This window comes from Amphiprion ocellaris, chromosome 3 (genome assembly GCF_022539595.1).
Source record: "Amphiprion ocellaris isolate individual 3 ecotype Okinawa chromosome 3, ASM2253959v1, whole genome shotgun sequence".
Taxonomy (NCBI): Eukaryota; Metazoa; Chordata; class Actinopteri; family Pomacentridae; genus Amphiprion; species Amphiprion ocellaris.
Genome location: NC_072768.1, coordinates 11,103,249 through 11,129,047, shown reverse-complemented (window position 1 = coordinate 11,129,047; position 25,799 = coordinate 11,103,249). Strand labels below are relative to the sequence as shown.

Genomic DNA, 25,799 nt, shown 5'->3' with positions numbered 1-25,799 from the left:
TGCACCAACGTGTAGGCGATTAACAGCTGACCACTGGGGAAAGGCGACCGTTACTTCCGTCCCATTATAGCCCGGCCTGCCTCCCAGATGTGCTCAAAGCGCCGCTGCATTCTTGCTGCAGTTTCTGACAAATTTGTTGTGACAGCCCAGTTTACATTTAATCACTGGGAGCAGACGTTAAGCCCCAACAGTTGTACCTATCCGCTCGCAACTGCCGCAAGGAATCTCAGATGACCTTTTTCAGAGGTTGAATATCAGCATGCTTTGTGAGCACTGGTAAGCATGCGCTGGTCACGCAATTGAATTGCTACACAGAATAGACACTGTGTGGGCTTATAAGCACTGGACACACACTGAGACACACACACAGACAGTCTGTGCCCCAAAGGGATGAACCACATTATAGTGTGCATCATATTGTGTCTAATCTGACAACAAACCTCACGGATGGTACACATTTAAGAGCAGCTGATTTAATTATTTCATAGGTTTGACTCTAACCACTGAGGGCATTTTACAGTTACCAGATCATAAATATTAAATTTGGACTTGTGCATTCACTGAACAGAGCTCAGCAGTGACAGGGAGAGTGCTGCTACAAGGAGCACCTCCCTTCCTCCGTCCACTCCTCTCCCACCCTTCCACAGGCAGCCTATGATGTAATGTTCCTGCTGCTGATAGAGCAACCCCCTCTCCTGCCTTTTCTTTTTTTAAAATATTTTTTCCCCTCCCCTTCCGATTTGCTGCTGCTGCTGCTGCTGCTCTCGCTGGTGGTGATAGTGGCGGTGGTGGATGCGTGCGTGCGATGCCGGTTCAGCCGCATCCTTGAGCATCTCCCGGGATCCCTGCAGAGCTTCTTTTCCGCTGTCACCACTTGAATGAGAGCCGCTCCTACTGAGCACCGCAAGACCTTGTCCTCCGCTGATAGAAGGTAATTCATCCGGCTCATGACAGAAGAAATTCATTAGGAAAAAAGAGAGGGGGAGAGAGTGAGTGAAATAGGGAGTGATAGACAGAAGGTTGACTGAGTGTCCAGTTAGCTGCTCAGTAAAATGGTCCGGTCTCTCAGAGCTACGGTGCTATAGATGCCATGGCAATTACTCCCTCAGTGTGCGTGCATGCACTCTAGTATGGTGTTGGTTTCCATGGTAAAGATGAGACGGATCCCCGTGCTGGCTCAGAGGTAATTCAGCATGTGTCGTGGAAAGCTACAATTACCTTTGGTGGGAAATGATTTCTCCTCTCCTGTGTGTTGTTTTAGAGGATTCAGTCAGGTTTTTTTTTTCCTTTCAGTTACATAGTCTTCCACGAGATCGCAGCTCTGTTACACTTTTTGTATTTTAAAGAATAGATTTGCATCAGATAAGAATTTATCTTACTTCCTTTTGAACATTTGGCTCACTTTGATTTGTCTGCACTACAAAAACTGGGCGTGTACAATGAGAGTCATGTAGCCGAGATGAGCGAAGCAGTGGGTGTTATCTGCATGCAGATTTTTGACTGCTTCAGAGATGAACTGCAATTTACAGTGCGAGATGCTTAGTCAAACACTTTTTTTTCCCCCATTCACTGTCATTGTCTTTGAACAGGATGTGTAGTTCGTGCTCAGCTCCACAGTGGGATGGTTGTAAATGTACAGTAGTTTCTTTTTTCAGGAGTTGTTTAAGCTTAACGATATATCAGATGCTAAGTTAATATTTCATGTCTCGCCTGCCCCACATGTAGATGGCCTTATAACTTATTCATCCTCGGGATTTTCCGTGTGTTTGAGTCATCACTCTTTTCAACTTCCTTTTGTCCAATACCATCCATTTATCTCATCAGGTCACGTCCCTGAGTACACAGTGCATTAGGACTGTAACATTTCTCTTTTGTAGTAATTGGCTTGATGAACTAACACGTCTGTAAATGATAATCTCAGTAAACCCTTTGGGATGAGAATATATTCTAGAGAGGAATTCCTGCTTGGATTAAGTAAAGAGAAACCAAGGTTACTTTATGGTTCTCTCATGGGGAAGCAGTCTGTTTGTTCTGAAGGTAATTGGTAATTGAAGGTAAGCGGACACACAGCATATTATTCATGAGCTAATTATTATTCTACATCAGATGGAAACAGACTAGCCACAGTGTACTAATTAATAGAGATCTGAAAGTGAAAGCACCGGTCCCACTTGTCATTTTCACCTTCCACAGCATCACCTGAAAGACGAGCTGACGTCACCACACCAGTTGAGAGTTAAAATAAAGTCAAAATGCCTGTGGGGTACGATTTTATATTTGACTTTGAAATTATTACCACCTCAGAAACAGATGATGTTAAATATACTGTAGAAAATCAAATACATATAATATTATAGAAATAACTCCCTTTTTCCTGCTTTTTTGCTCATTTTTTAAATACAATGTAGATTACATATAAAAGATATTTAGCACATGTAGATTTATAACATAAAACTTGCTCTTTGATTCACTTCTGGCCCTACTGATACTAGCACTTCCTCTGACTGTGTAGTAGTTGTGAGGATATGTTTAAAATATATGTAAATTTGTATATCAGTATATTTTGTGTATCACTCTCTTTTTATCATTATTTTACTTAATCAGTTAATTGTTTGGGCTATAATTTAATCAGGAAACTGTAAAAATATAAGTGAAATGGGAAATTATTTTGTCGATAGTAAATGTTTGACCAACAGTCCAAAACTAAAGCGTATTCAATTTATTTGTTAATTTTGGCTCTCATATTAAAGAAGCAAGAATCATAAAAGGTTTTGCTTGGAAAATCTACATAAACAATTAAGTGTTCCTCAAAATTTATGCTCAATAATCTGGTTAATCAATGATTTGAGTAACTGTTGAAGCTTTGATAATGTGATATAGATACTAATTGGCACAAAACTCCATAGACAAACTTAACTGATAAAACAACCAGACTTAAATTTCTACTTTGGGGATTTTTGCCTACAATACAACTGGTGATATTAAAACTAGATCTGCCACAAACTGTCCAGAGAAGTCTGTCGCTGTATAAAAGGTCATATCGCCCACCAGTTTACTCTGTGACATGAGTTGTGACAAATCATATCGCCATTGTTGGCTGCTAAATCAAATTTCTTGCTGTGTGAAGAGAAAAAAGCCCCCCTCTGCTGTTGGACGCGGTTGTTACTGTATGTGGTAGTGGGTGAGTGTGTGGGGGAGGCAGACCTGAGGTGGAAAATGCAGGAAAGTTGAGCTGCTGCCACGGACATGACGGGCCACCTGAGGAGCATTCGAGCTGTTCACTCTTGCTCTGCTGAATTTCAAACAGGCCCGCTTGCTTTGGAGCTGAGCCACTGGCGGTGGTTTGACAAACTGTTAGCCTAATAAATAGTCCAACAGTCGAAGCCATTGCATATTAACATGTTTCTCTCTATAAAGATAAACACAGATTAGGTAATGACTGCGGTCCACAAGTTGTGAAATAGACGTGATAAGTCACACATACATTGTGATGATGTGGTGAACATGTGACTGTAATGCTGGGAAGTCCAGTAGCAGTTTCAGACTGAGTGAGCAATAGATATACTGTGACACAGAGAAAATGAGCATGTATGCAAGTGTTTAATGAAAGGAGCGGGGGTGAGTCACAGTGATGGCTGAGCAGCTCTCACACACACCCCGGGGTTTGTTCACTGGCATCACCTCCCTGCCAGAGGGCACTCATCCCACAAACCCTCTCTGCTGGAGAGCTGCATGTGAGAGTAATGCCTTCCACTGTGTCATGCCGAGCCATCACAGCTTCATTTTTTTTCTTCTCCAAACAGACAAAAGCACAGGATGAACAATCGCAGCATCCCACATACAGCAGGGTGTCTGAAGGAAGCCTGATGGATCATATGCTTAGGTGTATTACACACATGACGCCGCCACTCTCAGTGCCAAAGTGAGTCACTCATTTCAGCTGTGGCCACCTCAGTTGGTACTTTTCCATCTAGTTTATTCACCTCTGCTACAAGAGATAGATTACAAATTTAGTTAAGTAGGGTTTGTTCAAAAGAATTAATACAAAAAACACAATTTAATAAAGATTTAAAATAGGGCTGAAACTAAACATTGTTTTAATACATAAACCAGTTAGCCAAGTAATTATATTTTTATTAACAAATTAGATATTTTTAGCTCTAGTTGGAAAATTGGTTCAGGTCAGCATTACACAATAATTTGTTTGAGCATCGACACTGCAAATCAGCATGTGCAGGAGTCATATCGCAGGAAATTCAAAGTATAGTAAGACAATTTAAGTTAAACACATCATAATATGACTTTTTTGCTGTTTGATACAAAAAGAAAACTCAATTTTTTGTTTCAATAATTAATATACAGGAGAAATATGATAGAACATCATTTACTCTGATTTAATGGTTCTTGAGACACCGATACGCTTTTTTTCTTACTTTATTTAAAAGACAGGGAGTTTGTTGATATACAGGCACCATATGTGCATAGCAAAATGAGCAATGAACATGTTTAGAAACCCTGAAAAGTAAGATTTGATTCCAACAAAAAGAATGCAACATGGAAATATTACAGCTACAGAAAGGATGATACTTTGTGCAAGCATACAAAATGCTATTTTAAATTCTAATTTAACTTCTAACCCATGTTTTCAAAGAGACTAAATATGTCCAGATAAATGTTGATGAAATTTGTTTAACATGGTGGTCAGGATCTCTAGAATACTAATATTGATGACATGTTCATAAAAACACAGTGTTGGGTGTAAATATAAAAAAAAGACTAGGTTGTAGACAGAGGAAATAGAGCGAAATCTAAATACAAAAATATGAATCAAATTTAGCACTCCATTAAAGCTAGTGTTTGAGTTTTCCTAACAGGCAGATGCTGTCAGAGGGTGTGGACTAAGATGATTTTAACAACCTTGAAGCTGTTAAATTATGCCAGATCAGCACCGCTGTTTCAGCCTGATGACCTGGTGTGAAAGCAGAGGCTGAAAAATCAGGTCAAACTGCAATTTTAAGAAGTGTGAGGACAATGAAGGGCCTTGACAAGGTAGTTGTGACTTTGGTAATTGTTAAGCTTTAATACTCTGAGTTAGTTTGTTCGTTGGGGTTTTCCTTTTCGCTGGTCGCACTGAACAGATGCTTGAGGCAAGTGTCGACCGTGGCCCTGCTGTTACTATGCGACTGCTGACAACCTGTGAGATGCACAGCGGTGTTTTTGCTAAAAGGTGAAATATTTTTCACTTCTTGTTAACAGTGCTTTTGTTGCTGGAAACATGCTCAGGTCTCAGAGCTGTTGTGCTTCATTCCTGCTGGAAAAAAAAGAGGAAAAGCACTCTCAGCAGAAAAGCATTTGATGGTCAGAAGGCCATAGATAGCCCCAGCATGATAAGACAGGATGTGGTAAAAATGCAGTACATTACAGCGTTATTGTGACTTTATATAGCTGCTATGATAAAGGCAAAGAAGATTGGAGAAGTCAGTTGTTTTTTAATTTTTTTGTCACATGCATCACAAAATCAGCACATTGGATAATACTGCGTTTACAAAAACATTGCTGCAGTAAACCTGAGAATCATCTCAGTGACACAGTCAAACATAGGAGTGGGGTGGAGAGGTTTGTGCCAGCATTTCTTCAGCGCTTCTGTCAGCCTCAGTGACTCTAAGTAGTGTAGGGCTGCTATCTGGTGTGTTTGCATTAAGCTAATATGTGAAACACGAGGGCTTATCACAGCGCTGTAATTCCTTCACTGTTCATTCATTTATATAGAATGACCTGTCAGCACTTCTGCTTGCTGTGCGTGAAACATGCAGAGGATGGAGAATGATCAAACCTGCGTTTTCAAGCGGTCCGCTGCAATCAGAAAAGCTCATAATGTGTCACACATTTAAATGTAATGTTATCAAACTGCACACTTCTTCTCCAGTAGGCCTGACTTTATTCACTTTACCAAACATTTTCAGCTGCCTTGGCATATTGAGTGAGGCAGGAGGTTGTTTCTGACTTCTTTATATAGGGTCTATGAGCTACAGATTACCATATATCCTAAGTACTGTATACCAAATCATATTTTCATAATCATTTAATCCTGTGAACCCACAAGCAGTTTAATACGACACAGTTATGTTGCCATAAATAATTAAAACATTTTTTTAACTCAAACGTGTACAGCATTTTTGCCAATACTGAAAAAATAGTGACTCTATATACTATAAATATTTTACTGCTTACATTTTTAATTTATTTCCTATCTGCTCTGTGTAAACACAGCCTGCAGTTCAGCCTAAAAGCTTCTGAATTTTTGTCACGCGACTGTTGATCACAGCTGAATCGCTAAGGGTGTCTTGGTTGTGCTGATGAGCACAGAATTAGTTGTTTTTTTTACAAAATCTGGTATATGTAAATGGTTAATTTTGGGCAAATTTGGCAATTGGACAAGTAGAATAAATTGATTTCAATGATTTATCACAATTTTAAGCTTAGATTTGGTTTGTTTTTCAGATGAAACGGCACCTCATGAATGATTAGTTCAAGTACTGACAGAAAGTAAAACATTTGAAGATTCTTTCTGATTCTAATTTCTGGTTCTGATTCATTTGAAATTTGAAACAAAAAAAAAAACCAAACAAATAAAGATAACATGCCCTTCAAAGTTTTGGGGTACAGAGGGTTAAAAAAATATTTTTTCCATTTACAAATGACATACATTTCTAAGATAAATACAGATTACAATAAATACAATGATAATAAATGTTATACATTAAATATTATTCATTAAATATTGTACCTGTTGTTTCAGAAAATTATCGGACAAACACAAGCCTTCAAATGAACCCATCAGTGGGATAAAAGGTTGAATTTTCAACTAATGATACTCAAATGTTTTCCATTTTATAGTTTCATATTTATGAACAACCAAATATCTTACAGTCATCCAACACTTAATTGACTTTCTCATTAAAGGTAACTATTTCAACCAATGAACATTTCTGTGGTTGGTAATTGGGGTGCACTTTATGTCAAAGTCACGAGAGCAGAGGCAATGAAAAGCGACATTTTGAGAACAGCTACATTAGCCGGGTCACAGGCAATGAGAAAGGCCAGTTTGTATCGGTGTGACGGGTCTGAGCCACATGTTTAGACGTCTGCCAGAGGAGACCTTTGTGTGATATGGACTGTTTACAAACTGTTCCCTGCATGGCAGTGGCAGGTGGTCCACTTCAACCAGAGGTGCGTCACTCGTTCAACAGGGGCGGCGGTTTCGGCCCGACACAAGTCATAAATAAGACATCCAGTTGAGTTTCCTCGCTGTGGCCTCCGAATGTCTCAGGTGGCTGCATGGAATCTTGACTGTGCACAGAAACACTGAGCCGACATTCAGAATCCCAACACCTCAAACTTGGCATCGCGTCTCCCTCCTTAGCAGTTGCCTAAAGTGTATAATTAGCATCTGCTATTTTAGAAACAGGCGTCCCCGTCTCAACACCCCGCTATCTTACACTTCTCTCTATTTACCCTGGAAATATTTTTGGAGCAGGCATGTGAAGTTATTTGGTAACACTTCACTTTGACGAGACTTTTGAAACACTTTGGTGCACATTCGCTGCCATATTATGAAACATCCACATGCACAACTCTTTCTACAGGGTGTAATCACATTAGAATAAATTCTGATTATTTCCTGTAATATTTTAGGGCATTTATAATACATGAGTCTAAGCTCTGTTTGCAAAACAAAACAAGCAGTACGTGTTTCTTTGGAGCTGAGTGTCCCCTTTACAAGACATGAAACGGCCCCTTGCGAGACTTTGTTGCATCACTTCTGTTGTACTTTCAGTGTCATGGCCTGAAAACATTGTCGGCCTGAAAACATTGTCAGCCTGAAAACATTGTCCTTGCTACTTTTGTATTATTTTAGAGCTACTCTGTGGCCCAACTTCACAGACGGGACACTTCATGTGCCTTTTAGTAGATTTCATTGAAGTAAGTTACAAGACATATCTATTAAAATAGTTGAAGTAGTTTGCATTGGAAGGAGAAATGCTTGCAACTGTTTCTAAATGTTAAATGTTTTTGTTTTGCAGTTAAAATTCAAGTCAGATTGTGGTGGCATCTGTGTTGCTGCAGATTAAATTGGAAAATGGAAAGGATGTTTCCTATCAAGAAGTGAACAAATGAACCTTCATGCTCAAACCTGCATGGTTGCACAGTTTTGTCAGATGTACCATAAAACAAGAAGTGTTCCTTTTGATACACTGAGAAGTGCAGTGTTGTGATGGTTATAAAAGATGCAGTAGCGACTTCACAGCGTACAGCAGGCATACAGAGTTCTTAAATGACCGGTTGACACTGTCTCAAGCTTTTAATGAGGTAGAAAAAAGCAAAGAGGTTTTTCTTAAGCTAAGAATCATTTGTGGTGTCTGTCAGCATTAAAATGTCATCCAATTTTAAATTTGATGGCACAAGTAGAAGAAGGAAAGGGAACGATTTTGCAGATATGTTGGTATCTGCATACATGGTGTGCAATATATGCCAACATGAAACTTACTTTTACAGAACATAATACAGAAAGAAAATGTCTGCAGCACATGTAGCAGAGTATGTATCACAGCTGAGCAGACAGGAATGCAGAGTCAAGCTTTGTCTTCATTATTGATATATTGATATTTTGAATTTTTTTCTTCCTAAAAAGCGGTATCAGCTCACAAAAAAAGGAATACTGGATTGACTCTAGAGTTGGTGATAATCTTTGGTGATTTGTACATGTTGTAAAAAATGAGAAAAAAACAAAGTGAGTCATTACATTGATCAGTTTCAAGCCCATACATCAATAAATGGCCTCTGATAGCAGACTTTTAAGGCCACATGCCTTAGCTTTCAAGATATTTAACTTCTCTCTGATACAAAGTACACAGTAGTTAGAGGATGACTGTGCTTTAAGACAGATAGATTTAGTTTATTTTCTGGTAGCTTGAAGTTACTGCTAATTGCGATCACTGAAGTCTTGCTTTATAGTGATGCAAGCAGCTGGCTGAGAGACAAACATCTGCAGTCAGAACTAACTTCCAGCAGAGCTAAAAGACAAGTGTTTCAGAGGTATGTTCAATGTGAGAAGGCCTTTGTCATTTATTGTCTTTTAACATTCTAAATTCAGCCATGCAATGTTACATTACATAGATGTTTCTCTTTCAGTTTAACAGGTAGATTAGCAATCTGTTTTAATACAGTCATCATTTGACTTTATGTTACTCAAATCAAGAAAATCTTTTCCAGAGTTACAGTGTTTTTGGTCTGAATCCCCTCTTAATCCTTTCAGTTTCCTTCTGGCCTGTGGATACTAGATAATAGTTGCACAGCTGCACAGCTGTTGCTCAGCTGAAGAAAATAATGCCTTAAGGCTTTATTCATGTTACGCTGAGTCACGCAGATTCATTCATTTTGTTATAATGAAACAACCCAAGTAACGTCAGTAAACCCACACAGATATTGTAACTATCATCATGTGGTAAATTCAGTCATGAGGTAGTGACTAGTTAGCTTCTTCTTCTTCTTCTTCTTCTTCTTCTCACACTCTCTCACATATCATCCAGGTGATTAAAGGGAATATGACGCCATTGAGAGGCAACCACAATGAAACGCACAGTATACCTGAAAAATATGATGGACTTCTCTGGCTTTGAAGATTATTGGAAACATTTTTTTTAAATCTAAGCACACAAGTCATAAAGATATATAAAATTGGTCTAGTATTTCTTGAACATTTTAATGGAGAAATTATTCATATTATACCTATAATTCACTCAATATAGAGAAAAAAAGCCCAAAGCAACTTATTGACTGCCTTTTCATTTAAAAAGAAATGTAATTTCTATAAAAAATTAAATAATATAGAGATTAAAGTTGTATTATCTTTATGTTCTTCTTATGTATTCTTCCTGTATTAGATATTATATTCTTCATTCATCTCTAGTTTTTGGTTCCGATCACTAAGCTGGTACAAACTGCTTAGTATTTAGTTTCAGGATCTTGAAAGTTAAGGCTTGTGACCTTAAAAATTATTGATATGGCACCGTATTTCTGAGTATATAAGAAGACTGTAAAACCTCAAATCTGCTATCAGGCAATTGATTGATTTGTTAGCTTGAAGCCAGTCGTTCTCTCTTTTTACAACATATAGAAATTGCCAAAGATCATCACCAACACTAGAATCCATTCAGTACTAGATTTTAGAGGTGAAGAGAGTTGCACTAAAAATCAGAGTGAAATCAAAACTTGCACAGTGGCAGGTCAGAGATGAATCATGCTGTAGAAAAGTCCCTCCCTTGACTCCCTCCTCTCATCCCTCCCTCCCTCCCTCCCTCCCTCCTTCCCTCTTACTGTGTGTGATGGGAGGAGCTCTGGTTGGTTGAGTGGCCACAGTGAGGCTGTAGTAGGACTCGGTGTCAGAGAGACTGAGAGCGTGGACCTGCGGACTCAGAGCTGTCATCCAACACAGCTTCAAACTCTGCTGTTTCTGTGGATTTTCTTCTGACATTTTCCCCGAGGAGGAATTAATCTGTCTTGCGCGTCACCTAAAGGAAACCTGTTTCAGATGTGAAGAGAGTTTTTTGTCTCACAGCTGACTGGGACAGAGCGTAAGTACTGCTGTTACAGAGACTACCCCTGTGTTCATTAACTGTGTGGTGCCGTGGCTGCATGAATCATTGATGTGAGCGCGCTGCAGTTCTGGTTACCTATTGAAATGATGCCAGTATAACCTGCCATTTCCCTATTAGAGATGTATAAAGTTTTTATGAGCCAGCCAGTGTGGGGTTTCTTGTTGGTTTCGTTCTTTAAAGGGAAAAGTGGGTGTGAGCTGACACGAGACAGCCCTCTATCCTCTGCAGTAGGTCTTTATCGTAAGGTGATAGCAGGGCAAAGGGGTCATTAAAGACCCACTCTGAGAGCAAGCTGCTGGATGTGTGTGTGTTTTCTGTGCTTGTATTTTGTTGTCATACCCTTGCATTAAGGGATGTTGGTCTTATATTCTTTAGAATCACAGCTATTTACCAGGGTATGTTATATTTTGAGACTTGCTGGCTTGTGTGTGAGTGTCTGTTGGAGCAGAAAAAACTCTTTCATCTGAGGTACAACTCATCACTAGCGTGTGGAAGGGGGCCTCTTTCCATGGATAGTGAGTTAGTGAATGTGGCAGCAAGTGCACACACACACACACACACACACACATCCTCTCCACAGCTGGCAAACTGTGAGGACTGTGGAAAATCAGATGGGCGTAAGCAAGAAAGAATATAAATATCAACACAAATTTTCAACAGACTGCGGTTTTGATGTTTGAGAGCCAGCGCTGTGAAACTCAAGTACTTTTTTTGTATCCTGACACTGGACACGGGTCCATGATGTGATGCTGGAACGGCACAGAAGCATCAGGTGTTATTGTTTGAAATTCAAATGTGTCACCCACACACTGCTGGCAGCACAATCAACGGCGGTGCCAAATTGTCAGGAGTGTGGGTGGTAGTTAATGGATAGACACCATAAATGGAAATGTTTGACAGAAGTCTGCGAGGTCAAGATTTCTATTTATTCCTATTTGTTGTTTTTGAGTGTGTAGTCTTTACTTGAAAATCTCACAAGCAAACAGATTTGTAAATCAACAAGAGAGATAATTAGTTATTTTATATTCAAAGGTTAAAAATGCAATAACGTGTCTGAAACTCTTACATTACATCCTTATTGAAAACAGGATTTATGAATATGTAACTAGTGCCCATTTAAGAACATATTCTGATGGATGCTGAGTTTATCACTTAGGGTTAAATGTCTTCTACTTGTGTGAGTGGCATGTTTTACTACATCTGACTGTGTTGACCTCAGGTTTATGAGTACAGAGGTATTATCTTTGTTCAAAAGATACATTTATAAACAGCCTTTTAGTGTCAAACTCTGCACATTCATCATTCTGCACGGCAAAGGTCAAACATCAAAACAATGTGACAATAAGCAGAGCATATTTTGGAATGACGGGCAGCTTTTAAATCCTCAGTTCCTCTAAGTTACCCAAGAGAAAAATCAGCATCACTGTCATCTTATATAACCTCAAGAAAACTTGATATCCGTCTCAAAAGCCCATCTGTGTCCGTCTAACGGATAGCAAAAGGGCAGCTAGACATGAGAGATAACCCTCCCAACCAAGCTTTCACACAGACACAGATTCTCAAGTGATCAACAAACACCCGACAGAACTGGACAAAAAATGGGAGCTTTCATGAATCCTTGAGAACTCTTGATTATTCCGCAAGAGGGTGGAATATAATCGACTGCGCTGTCACATTTGTGACAGAGAGTTTTTCTTTTATGGCCTTGTATATGGAGATTCATCTGTCTGCTGTAGGAGAAGAGCTTGTCTGTGCTGACCTTGGCCTGCTGTTTTCTTTTGGTTTGATCCACAAAGAAAACAGCTGGCAGTTGCATTCTGGATACCGGCGGCCTTGACAATGAACTGCCTGTATGATGCTGTCAGAGAAGCTTTGGCTCGTTGGTAAAGCATGGTGCCTGTTATATCAATAGCTCAAATCCAGACTTCACAAAAATCTAATTTATGACATGATGATAGTTACTCGCAGAACAAGCTTGACTTAACTGGAGCGCTGAAACATTCCTCCGCAGTTTGAAACAGTTTTTGATGCAGTGCTGTAGTACGTCAAGTCTACTGAGAGGAATATAAGCAAAAAAAAAGGTAAAATTATGTGATTCTGTGTTGTGAAGCAGCTCAAAGCAGTGAACAACCTGTTGCACATTAGGGGAGAGCAGACATACAAGAAAGAGATCATGCTGCACACTGTCTTATCACAGATTAATCCCCTATGCTGGCCCCATATGCACATTTCTATTCTGTCAGCATAACCAAAGGGTATTTTCTCAGCATTAGGCTCCTCTGATCCTTCTTCTTCATCTGTTTATATAGTTGGATTGACTTTTGCCCTGTGATTTATGAGAGAGGGAGAGAGATTTTCCATTTTTGATTTGCTGTTGTGTTATTTTATGTTTCCATTCCCATATGGTTTGGTGTCACAAATGTTTGTGTTTGAATTGCATGCCACTAACACAAGTTTACACAATGTGTAACATGCTGAACAAGTCACAGTTCACAGAGTCACAGTTTACATTCATGCCTTCCAAGAAGGAATTCACTGTAAGTGCATTCAGCCAAAATATTTCATGCTGCACTCAAAGACAAGATCTATGCTTACTGCAGCAACTAACATGGGTATAAAAAAAAAAAAAGCACAGTCCTGAGATGCAGCGTTGTCTCCTCTAATTACTCTGCAGAAAAGTGATGCAGATACAGAGGACTTCATGTTTGACAAATTTTAGTTTGTTGGAACCCATTAAATTGCTATCAACTTAATACATTTGTACAGTGAAGAATGGAAAACTCAAAAATAATGGAATTACTTTACCAAAACTGCTGTGTATACTAGAGCCTGAGCAGTACTGGATTTTAAGAGGGTAAAAAAGTACTTGTTATATATGTGTTAAAGTTATATTGCAAGGGCAAAATTATGGGATCAGTGTTTATTAACTTTCCAGAAAAGTATTTGACAAACTGCCTGGTACCTGCTGTCTGCTCAGCTCTGTTACATACTCTGCTACATGTGCCGCTGAGAGTGTTATTGTGTAGTGGAGTCAGAGTTGCTCTGCTGGACAAACAATGTGATGACAGGATTTTTAAATGAAACCAAGCATCATTTTGTGCATAAAAGAAAGTTTTCATGTCAGACAGCATATATGACGATAACAAAATATCTGTGACAAACTGGTATTTGTCATTAATATCAGGAAAACTTTATATTGTTTGGGCTCTAGTATATACTATGCTCCATTCATAATGCTTCACATCCTGCTCTTTTTCAAGAGGATTTTGAGTGGCACTGACTGAGGCTGTTTTGTTTCTTTGATAAAATAATTTCTACCATAAACTTGTCCTTTCAGCCAAATAATATGAGTTGTGGTTATCACAGTTCCTTGTTGTTGGTGGATGTCTCACCCATGTTGCCTTAGAAGTTAATTTTTGACCTTTGAAAAGGCAGCTGACAAAATAATCTCACCACAACGTCTATACAATGGCTGTTCTGGACCTTTTAATCACATATTCTTCAGATGCTGTGATTTTTATCTGACTTCCTTTGTGTTGCTGTTTGTGCTGACTAAAATGAGTGAGAAAGGGGTTAATAGCTGAGGCGCAGGAGGGAGGGGTGGGCTGCGGAGTGGCCAGCCACTTGTAACCTAAAGGTTAAACACAGGCCTTCTGGGAGTCCTATTACTGTTTGCTCACTGATGGGAACTTTGCAAACATGCATTCTGGGAGCGCAGCGGGCTCCTCTGTTTATTCCCAGTGTAGGGCTGTGCCATGATGTGGGAAATGACTGTGGACGTGGAACATAGCCAGATCACTGTGCTTTTGCTGTCACAGAGACCATCGGATCTGCCTTTGAACGCATACGAAACAGGCGTCAAAACACGTCATACTAATGAAGCACTCCGGGACCTTCCCCTTACACATGCAACGCTTTATTTAAACTGTACACAACCCTTTGAAACAGCTTCGCACAACCATGTGGAGTATGTTTACATGCCGGTGTGAGAATTACAAAATTGTCTTTTCGGGGCGCGTTTCCATCACCCTTCACCTCACACCTGTTCCTCTTGCATGTTACATGTTTAATAATAAAGTTCTATTTTTGCTCCCAAAGCTATGTATCTCCACATTCCCGACACTGGAGATCACATACGGCTAATACATCAGGTTGTTGTTACTGGTCAAATGTGTTTGTGTGCTTCCCGACACGAGTACGAGAGCAGGTCTGATGATTGAATCAGCCTCCGACCGAGCCTTGTTTAGCAGCCCGTCCCTCCCCCACTGCTGTGATTTGATATCTCTGAGCATTCCAGGTTGTGCCCTTTACTCCGCTAATGGTGCCAGTGACCCTTAAAGACATTCCTGCCGTAGCTCTCTGATCACAGACGTCTAATTGCCTCATTGTAAACAAGCTGTGCTTTCTTTTAATATTGATGCCCAGTGCCCTTCTTTACTGAGAAGCATTTTACAGCAAGACATTTGATGCACATTAGTGGTCGAAACACTTTGATTGACGGACAAAATTGCTCCACAAATAGTGTTAGGTGGGTCGTTGCCTGAAAGTTATGAATGAGAAATGTGCAACGGAAGATGACGGTGAAGATGCTGGTATTTAGTCATTTTGTGCCCTGCTAAAATCCAAAAACAGTGCAGGGGGAGGTCATTGTGCACCTTTATCCCTCACAAACACTCCTCACTTGACTGACCTGGAAATATGTAACGCTACCTGCTCTGTTTTCTGCTTCATGCCCCCTGCTTGTGTGTGAAATAGCCCAGAGCTAGAATATTATACACTCCCTTGCTCCCGAGTTTTTCATGAAACACAGGGGAAATATGACTTCAGTTGGCCAGTTTTTGTCCCCAAAACCTTTAGCCATCAGAATGTGGGGGGGCTGCCTCTGACAATTTTTAGGCACTTGTGCAGAAGTGGAAAAGTACTTCTTGCTCAAGTTCTCTTTCATTCTCCGCTTTTCATATTTGCAGTTGAATAACACATCATGAATACCTCTGAGGAGCCAATTATACCGGGATTGTCATAACTCTTTATGACAGCAGCCTTTTCTTTCCTTGTGTGGCCCTTCACAGCACTTTTGCTTTCAGACGTCTGCTAACAACAGGTCATACAAGGTAGTTTGTTACTTTGACAACCCAGATATTCCCACAGATCTTTCAAATCTACTGTTTTCATTTTTAAATCTTGTACAGACTGATCCTGCTTTTTGACACGCTAACCTGATCTCTTTTTCTCTTTGCTGTAGTTCTCAACTGTCCACGTCCAGGAGATGGAAATAGAGATAGAGGAAGGGGGTTAAATGGAACAGAGACCACAGGACAGCAGCAGACTAAAAGCTTCCTGTGGCAGAGCTGAGTGTAAGCCAGACCTGGCAGACAGGCTGGCAGGGCAGATGTTTTAGGTGAGAGGCACAGTAGATAGCAGTGTCTGAATAATTCATCAGATTGGATTGAAGATGTGATATATTAGGACACAGCACACAAGCCATCTTATGGCCTCTTTCAGCACTTTTTTTGTGCAGCATGAGTGGCTGCAGGGCTCAGATCCCCCTGCATCTCTGCTTTCTTTCTGGCAGTTATCCACCAGAGTCTGGGCAGTTGAGGAGACAGTTATAGATGTGCTGGCTCTAGGTCTAGCGAGGCCTCCAGACATCTGGAGGGGATGAAGCTGTTCAGCATGCAGGTGCAGTTTAAGCTCACAGGAACTAACACTGTTGATGCTTTTTTCCCCAGTATGACTTACCGGGTCTTACTGGTTTCGATGACAGAATAGAGCACACAGATGCTTTCTAGTAACACAGAAATTCACTGTCCGTACTTAGAGTCTTTTAGTTTCGTAACTTAACAGAAACTTGCTTTGTGAAATGGAGAAACATCTTCTGGTCTAAATTCAGGACTCTGTAGTGGTCGGCTTTTCTTTATGTTTAGTTTGTGATACACACAAAACAAGTCTGTTTACTGTCATTGCTCAAATCATTGACCTTACATCTTATAGTTTATAAATAATGGGATGAATCACTTGCTTGCCTGATAATAACGTCACAGTTCAGCGTAAGCAGTCTCTTGGGTTTGCGGGAAATGAGTGACTTTGGAATTCTTATGCTGAGTAGTTGTTTGTTATCACGAGACTTCAGTGTTTTTGTTATCCAGTTATTTACTTTTTTTATGTTGAATCGTCAGAGGGGCTTTAACCTTCTTTGGTTTATACTAACATGCGTCATGGATTTGGATAATATGTTTTTTTTTTTTCCTGCTTTACTCAGAACTACATCTGAAAGTTTTATTTTTAACTCTTGAATTTCAGAACAGAGTGCCTTTCTGTGGTTACCACATAGTCAATCAGCTCTTGCCTAACTTGTGAAAGTAGGTGAATATGTCTGAGGACATGCTATGTGCTCTGATAGCACCAGGAAGAGGCTCAGCTTTCTAGTAACACATCATTTCACCCCCATCTCTCCATGACATCAGCTCCCACCTACACGCTTCCAGCTCTGAGGGTTTGGGTGCCGCACAGACATGTCAGGACTCTGATTGCATCTCAAGCACACACTGTGTGGGTTTTCACTGCCAACACAAAGGTACATGAACTTCAAGGGTCCTTTTTATGTTCAGGATGAAACTCCATTTAACTAACAGGTGAAGGCAATTTGGCATCAAAATCTTGTGAAGTGTGGCGAAGTTCAACTGGCTTTTTGTTCTTTTTCTTAAAATGTTGTTTTTTTTTAAAGTGAAGTAATTTATACCATCTGCACAGTGATTAACAAATCATGTGATATCTGCCTGTATACCTGCAGCCAAGCACACTGAACTGTGTCATCTGATAGTTTGCTAATCCCCTTATTATGCTTGTCTGGTTAAATAGAACAGTCAGTCAGCCATTAAATCATCTAGCCCAGGGATCAATGTGGGGCCCATAATTTTGCTGTGTGCAAGACAGTGTACAGTGCAATTTAAAGAGGCACGGTTAAAAATGTGAAGCACACACATGCAAAATTAGACCGAAACTGAGCAATGCTGGCTTGACAGATTTGCCCTTGTGTGACTCCGGTAACATTGCCTATAGGCTGATACTCTTGAGTGACAAGAGCTCATCTACCACGTATGGTTTTACCAGATGCGTTGCCCTCATAGGTCAAATCTGGTCGTCTAGGATGTTGGATGTCAATGATTGGAATTTACCCCAAATATCATTGTCCTAAAGGATTCACAAGATGGCTTGGATGACTGGGATACCAAGGCTTAAGTGACTGCTGAAGACTCGGAGCAAGGAATGTGCAACTTGCTATTGATCTTTACTAAGTGAGGTCACTTTGTGTGGGGGGCAGCTGCCCCTCACTCTCAGACCCCACATAAAGGGGACAGACTACCCCCACACAGATATTTTAATGTGGTCTTATATGCCACATAAAGGGGTCAAAAAAAGTGGTTTGACTTGCATTAGGTACCAACTTTAAGGACATGTTGAGGACTGGAGCCAGAGATTAAATGAACCAGTGTAACCACAGGCACATGAAACCTGACTCTCCATATTTGCTGGCTCAGGATCATTTTGTTCACCATTTGTATAGTCTTATCCCATGAACTTGATTTTGAGAGTATTACAAAGCTAGTCTTGGTGTTGTTAACAGACTTTCAATTTCCCTCAATGTTTTCACAGAACACTGCATGCCATCTGCATCTCTCAAAGGAGGCCTTTTGTCTTACTGAGTTTTTTTTTTTCTGCAAAAGCAGTCTACATTTAATGTCATGTTTAGAGTTTTGAATGCTTAAATACAATTTTAACAAAACTGCAAATATTGCAAAGTAACAGACATATACAAATTATTGTTCATAAAAAAAAAATAACCACATAAAGAGCACAGATTTCATCTTATAATCTGGCAAGGCTCACAGGGCGTTTGCTTGAACTTGGGACATTGTAAAGCAACTTTAGTTTGCACACAACTGGATTAGGCTCTAAGCAGTTCTCACAGGTGTCATTTTAAATAGGCCGCTGTTCAATAGATGATTGAAGAGTGAACATGAACCTGATTACATCTGCTTGAATGAACACATCTATCCCTGGCCTGTCAGTGATCTTTGCTTGTAATATGACAAAAACTGTATCACAGAAACACATGAAACTTTTCCTCACAAGATTTAAGTGGTTTCAAGAGGCAGTAAGTTGCAGCATCAGCTTGTTCAGGCTTTGCTAGATTATTATTAGTGCTGAAACTATTAGTTTGTTCATGTAGAAATTATTTGATAGAAAATTATTTGCTTAAATTTTGTGAAAACATCATTCTCTCGCTTTAGTATTGAATTAATTCTCTGTATGAAGAAGATGTGTAAAACCTTGAGCAGTGTGTCACTACGAGGGTGACGATGTACTTTGTAGACTTTGAACTCTTAAGTTTCGTTGAAGGCTGGTCTGTGTGCATGTGGAGAAGTGGATATTCTGAGCCTTTTATCGGTCTTACGCAGTGATGGATGTGTGCAGCTCTTTGCCCAATGGCCTATAGCCTGAGCTTCTGTTTAAGCCTCTAAGCTACGGGAATGCATGCAGCTTCTCGCTGTGGACATCAAGAGAGAACAGCCACGGCGCTTTGTTTACAGCCTTTCATGGATGCCACACCAGCCTAATCAATTTCAAAGAGGACAAATGTTTCAATGCATTGTGTGCTGATTGAGCGGTCCATGAATTTACATGGGCAGCAAATATTAATGCAGCACATTATTTCTTTTTGTCTGCCAGTTTGACCTACGTAATAACTGTGACAAATGTTTGAAACTGAAGGTTTGCTTGTCTTTTTCTTCACGTACGACTGCTTTATTTGGTAATGAGTTTATATTTTGCAGTTTCTTTACATATGAACATTCTTTACATACTCTTTTAAGCTAATTTGTTTTTTTTTTGTTAAGACATACAATTCAATCAATCACGTGTGTCTGTAGTCAAGTAAAAAGCTGCTCGTCATTGACAGGAATAAGTATGATATCATTTAGAAATGAGGATAAGAGCACACATTTTCAGACAGTCTCTCCAGGGACACACTGACTATTGTTGCTCGGTGTTGTATGAATGAAATGTGCCACAATAGTTGTGTAAGAAAGGGGAATAATACAGTACAGCGTGAAGTATGTCAAATTGTCAGTTTTGGAAAATTACAGATACCAGGTGACAGACGCACCTCCTATCCAGCGTTGTAAACGTGTCAGGGTGGGCTTAGCTGACATCATCTGACATGCAGTTCAGACACAGTATAAATCCTGCTGAATAGTTGTGGTATTTAGAGTAATGTCACCATAACATATATTATTTCTCCAAAATAACACCCTCAGGATACTATAGGTGTGTTTCACAGACTTATCTATGATGGCAAATAAAGTTCGTGAAGGTAAACAAGAACAAGCCCAATACAGCACCTTATGTAGATGCCAGTTATCGCACTCACTCTATCAGATTATTTCACTCTCGCAAATGCAGATGGAATTTTACTGCAAACAAGTGGAGACATTTCGAACGGGACTGAGTGTTTCAACAGGCCTGACCTACTTACAGCAGCCAGGGCTGAAACAGTTCCTCACCTGTGTCTGGCAGCAGCCAGGAACCTCATAAAAACATAGGCCCTTCGCTGAACAGTATGATACTGTATGTTTTTATTCCTGTCATAAAATACTCATTGATGAATTTGTTGCTTTTACTGGCCTTGACTGCATATAGTCCCACTTTCTTTAACAACACAGACTGTTACTATAAACCCACCTTTTAGCAGAAGGCTTTGACGTGAAGCTCTCATCAACCTCATCACAATACTGCAGCATGGACACACATGAGATGGTAAATGTAAAACTTCTTATTGAGTATTATCAGGTCACAGATGGAGATACTCTGCAGAGCTTTCCAGCTGCAGCTCTAAGTACAAGAGAGTTAAACAGCATCTATTTGCAGGTGGTATCAGATTTGTCAGCATGTGGTGCAACACACCCCAAAGGCAAATAATTGTGCAAAAATAAATTCACATAATAACACTCAAAACTATGCTCTTTAACAAGTCAAAACAAATACCACTAGATGATGAATCCTCACTTTGCACTTAATCCTGGCAATCATTAAAGTAATACAATTATTTCAAACCCAAATCCGTAAGTCCTTCAAGATTAAAGCATAGACTCTGCTTGTCAAGCACTTGTATCCATCCGTTTAATAGCAATATTTATTAAAGTATTGATATTTATTCTAATATAAACAGTAGCACAAACAGTTGCAGTGTAAGCAGCAGAAGCAGTGTGTTTCAAGGCCATTCCTGCAAATGTTAGGAAAAGACGAACATCTTTTGTAAGGGGATGATAATTAGCTGCAGATGCATTGAATGATATGACAAATATTTCAAGGTTTATCCACTGAAAATCTACAACACGAAGATAGTTTATCATACAGGTAATCATCTAATGGTTTGAAATGCTCAAAACTGATGGCTGGTACGTAAAATGGGTTGCCAACTTAGTGCGTGTAAAGTGTATCCTGATAAAACTGAATAAAGATGTAGGTGTTTCCTTTCCCAGCATAAAAGGGTGTGACAACAGCAAAACAGACTGTAGAAAAGAAATAGGCCATTTCAGCAAGATCAGCTGTACCGGCTCCTTCCTAAAAGTGGATCGGCTTACACCGAGTTTTTGAACAGAGTGCAGAGAGAAAGAAAAGTACAAACTTTTGCCAGTTCCTTCTCAGTCCCTCAGTTTTTGTCATATTTGAGGTTTTATTAACAGCAACACATTAATAGTTTTAAGCCAGGTTTATGCTATCTGGTGTGTTTTGACAGGGGAGCGTTGGCCTAAAGTGCAGAGTAATAACAGATACAGAACCAGGAGAGGAAAATGGCTTTCACCTGGTATAAAGATCTCACTGAATTTTGTAGATGAGATCAGTTATTCAAGCGATTTCTTTCGCCATACAAGTTTTAATACAGATATTAGAGTTTGATGAGGAGAGAAGCAGTAAGAAACGCTGTCTTTGTCCTTTCATTTTCTTCTCTTCGTCCTTGCCCCTTTCAGTATTAATGCACTTTTCCGTGGAGCCCCTGCTGCTCTTCTTTCACCCACTTGGACACTGATAGTGATAGCAGGCCTGGTGACGGACCCAGCTCCACTACTTTACATTTCATCAGCAAGCTGCTTCTGCTGGCTCCACATCTGTTATGGAAATGTGTGCAGAGGGGGAAATGGAATGAAATGGAATATCGTTTCACATATTTTCACTTCTGAGACAGGGCTGATTTAAGCACTTGTATAGGTTTCAAAGACAGAGGTGATGAAATATGCTCATCCACTTTCACAGCCATATATTACATTAATTTATCAGTACACTCTTAGTTCCTGATAGCTTCAAATTTGGTGAGTTTGAGGAATTCAGCACTTGTGATAAAAATTTACAATTTCTGACCGTGTGTCACAAGCCCCAGAGGAGAAGCGAGCTTGATGAATTTAACTCCCCTGAACCTTAAGTTCAAAATGTCCCCTATCTCTGTTCAATAGTTTAATAAGATTTTAATTAGGCAATTAAAAGTCTTTGGAATAGCATATGGTCATAATTACTGCTGTATGGTTCACTCAAGGATGAATGAGCCATTAATTATTCTTCGCTGGGTCTGGGGACTGGACTTAAAATGGGTCGAGCAGGAAAGAGAGGGTGTTTCTTTAGAAATCACAGTCACTAATCAGAAATGCAGACTTGTAGATTCACATTAACTGGGGAAAAGAGTGTGTGGCGCCAGCTATTCGTCGATCCATGACTGAGTTTGTGCATCAAGGTCTTTGCAAATTGTTGGAAGCTACTAGTTGGTGAAACAAAGTTGCATCCTTAAAACGTAAGAAATGTTCAAGACTTGGCTAGAAAAGCTTCATCTAATTGAAATCAGTGAACTAGAAGTCACTGTCACACTATAAACTGCAGCATAAGTTCCAAAAATTTCCGTTTTATGGGGTAAAAAGTATATTAAATACTGCAAATTCTTTGTAAGCGTAGCTTTGGTATATATCTGTCTGTAGAGAAATGTGTGTTTTGAGCCAAATAAGAAATACGTAATTATGCCACTAATTTATTTCTTACTGGATTGAAGTCTAAAATACATGCAGCTATTTGAATTTTTATGAAACAAAGTTTAAAATCTTCACTATTCTATTATTATACAGACTCGGATAACGTCTTAGGTCATATGTTTAAAAAAATGTAATACCGTGTCTTTGCTCTTATTTTGAAATAAATCCTCCACTGTATTAGCAAACAAGTGCTGTCCGTTCAGCTGGATCTTTCAGTTAGTTACACAACAGTTACACCTGACTGTTGCTGATTGTGAACTTTGTCACTAATCTCTGGCTGAAGACTAACCTGTGAGGTGCAGCCCTTTTTAATTTAGTGTTCTTCTCTTAAACAAACTCATCGGGCTCCTGGATCGTCAGTTTTAACAGGAACTGCTTACTTGGTTATTCAGTCATGATGAGTTGGGAAGTCAGAATACCCAGAAATTCCTGCAATGAGGCACGAAGCACTCTGAGCCGATACTGGTGATTTATGGTAAAGGTGCTGTCATGTATTACTCATAGACAGGTATCTTTAGACGGGAACAAGTAGTTTCACAATAACGTGAGAAGGCTGTAGGACCAGGGCAGAAGTGTGTCAACAGTGTACGCCCACACTGCTCGACCGGTGAATCAGCCACTCTGTCCATATGTGCAGGCGTACTCCTCCATTAAAGCCTCTCCTGACAGATGATATCCTCCACATCTCACATCTGCTCCGTGGAGGTGTCGAGGCGGGCAGGAGGGGAAGTGCAGGTTGAAGGCCACATGTGGGAGCTTGTGACCGGGGTTATCTGAGGAACGTGACGTCGGTGGCCAACGTGTGCATGCGTACAGGTGGCTTCTTTAGATAACAGGGGTGCCACGAGGTCGCATTTATCAATCAACACTTTTCCAGTCAACAGACTGTGTGTGGAATCCAGCAAGCCTCGACCCCTCCTACTCGACTCAAATAGCAAATGCTAATGGTGGAGCCACCTGTTTCAGCAGCGCTGCTATTTATAATGCTCACAGTCTTTTAAGTAGTGCTATCATTGGGCCGGCTTCGTCATTCACTGATATATAGGGATATTTTTACTGTACACCAGGAGCTCTATAACAGGAAATGACTGGCAAAGACTGCTGGGAATTTCCCTGTTTGGTTAAATGTAAAACTTATTTCCTCTTTTGTGGCATTATCTACTATAAAGTGCTTTCATAGTGACGGACGGATAGTTTTATATTGTAAAATCTATTTTGCATCACAAGTTGAGCTAATTCTGTAGACTTTCAGTTTTATGTAGACAGAGTTGCATATTTGCGGAATTTTATTCTTCTTTCAACATGTCAATGAATCAGGCCCTTTCTTGTGACAAATTCTCACCCTATTCCCAGCAGAACTTCTTACTGCTTGATTTAATGACCTCCTCCCCTCCCCAGCTAATTATTTTCACTGTGAGGAGTGGACTGTCAGAACTGCTGCTGTTCCTGATAGAGATGATGAAGCTTTTGGACTATAACTCAAATAGTAACAACTCCAAACGTCCATCAGTTTCCATTGGGGATATCCCTGCACTTTTAAATTATAAGTTTGATGAAAAATAAAGATACAAATATGACAGTTTGCAGTATTATTTATTCTAATTCGAAGACAGTAAGCAGCAAGGCAGAAACTGACAAGAATGGAATTTAAAATGCTAAAACTGTATTTCAGTCTTACAGTCTTGTGTTTTATTTTAATAATCTGTTTAGTTATTTACTGTGACGATCAGTGAAATCACTAATCAGTTGAACTGTATCATTTTTAAATTGAATGCATTAATTATAAAGAAATGAAAGCAACATTTCAAATTTATTTGTCAGACTTTGGAGTACACAAAGATCAATTTCATTATCGTGTCTTATATAAATATATAGAGATAAATAGCTTTGATTGAATCTGGGTGAAGAACCAAAAAGAACTGCGCCCTCCCACTAATAAAACTGAACGCGTGCCTTTGATTGGATGCGCTTTAATCTGCAGTAAGCGTTTTCCAAATGAAATGATTCTGTCGAACTGATGAGGTTGATGTGTTTCTGGGAGGATTTAGGAGGAGATCATAGATGGAGAGATGGGAGAGCATCATCCATAGCCAGAGCACACTATCACGTCTGTGTAGAGAGTGAAAGGGATGATTCAGTTTATGCATCATGCAGGAGAGAGCAGTGAAGTGCAGAGTTGCATATAGATTTCTGTGCTGTCAGAGGGGCCCTTGTTCTCGTACTCACGCTGAGTCGAACTCTCTCTACATACCTCAGCCGGATTCATGTGGGCCTCTTTTTCTGGCTGTCGCACAAAACCAGAATTAATGTTATCGCCGAGGCTTGGTGGTCAAGTAGTGGTTCACTTTGAATTGCTCCTCACAAAGGACACTAATGACGCTTAAGCTCGCCCACCTTGACTATTACATGTTACCGTCTGGCAAGATTATTGTCCAGAAACTTCTGACAGGGACCAAGGTTGGAGTTTTGAAAGCAGAAGCCTTTCATTACCTGGTCTGCTTTTGTCATCAGGATCATTAAGAGTCATTTCCCTGCTGCTGGAGGCTGAAACTCTTCGGTGTCCAGACACTTTTGATTATTTTTCCTTTTATAGCTTTTGCAAATCCGGTCCTCACCCTGGTGGAAACGGAACTAATTTTGATGTGAATATTTAAGTTTTAAAGACTTTTATTGAAACCCTCTTTCACACAAGTTAACTATGATTAAAAAGACCAAATTTATCCCTCCTCTTTACTAGGTGTTCCTCAACAGTATCCTTGATTAAATTGACAGAACGGGCCGGATCTGCATGTGTGTCTCACGTCTGCTGTTGAAATAACCGTCTTTGTCTCCTGTTCTTGGGTCTTTATCACGGCCTTCCTGCTCCTCCAAATGTCATCTGCCCGGCTCAGATTTGGAGATGTCTGTGTTTGTAAGAAGCGTCAGACTACTTATTGACTAAGAGTCAAGATCCCGTTGAAAGAAACCAGGAATAGCTTCACTTGCTACCTTCTCCTATTGATTGCCATACCTCGCATGAAACTGAATCTCCTGTTGGTTGCATTTAGGGAGCTCCCTGTGGCAACTG

The 25,799-nt window shown here is 39.9% G+C and overlaps 1 protein-coding gene across 2 annotated transcripts in view; it reads left to right on the top strand.

The window, feature by feature from the left end:
- The first annotated feature begins 716 nt into the window (after positions 1 to 716).
- sema4ba (sema domain, immunoglobulin domain (Ig), transmembrane domain (TM) and short cytoplasmic domain, (semaphorin) 4Ba) overlaps positions 717 to 25,799 on the top strand; it is a 51,015-nt gene continuing 25,932 nt past the window's right edge. The window contains exon 1 of one of the 2 annotated variants that reach the window (XM_055009360.1): positions 717 to 931. The gene's annotated coding sequence lies outside the window, so the exon portion shown is untranslated. Of the gene's footprint in view, positions 932 to 10,430; positions 10,635 to 25,799 lie in introns of those variants that run through there. The other variant, XM_023290302.3, reaches the window with a different exon arrangement.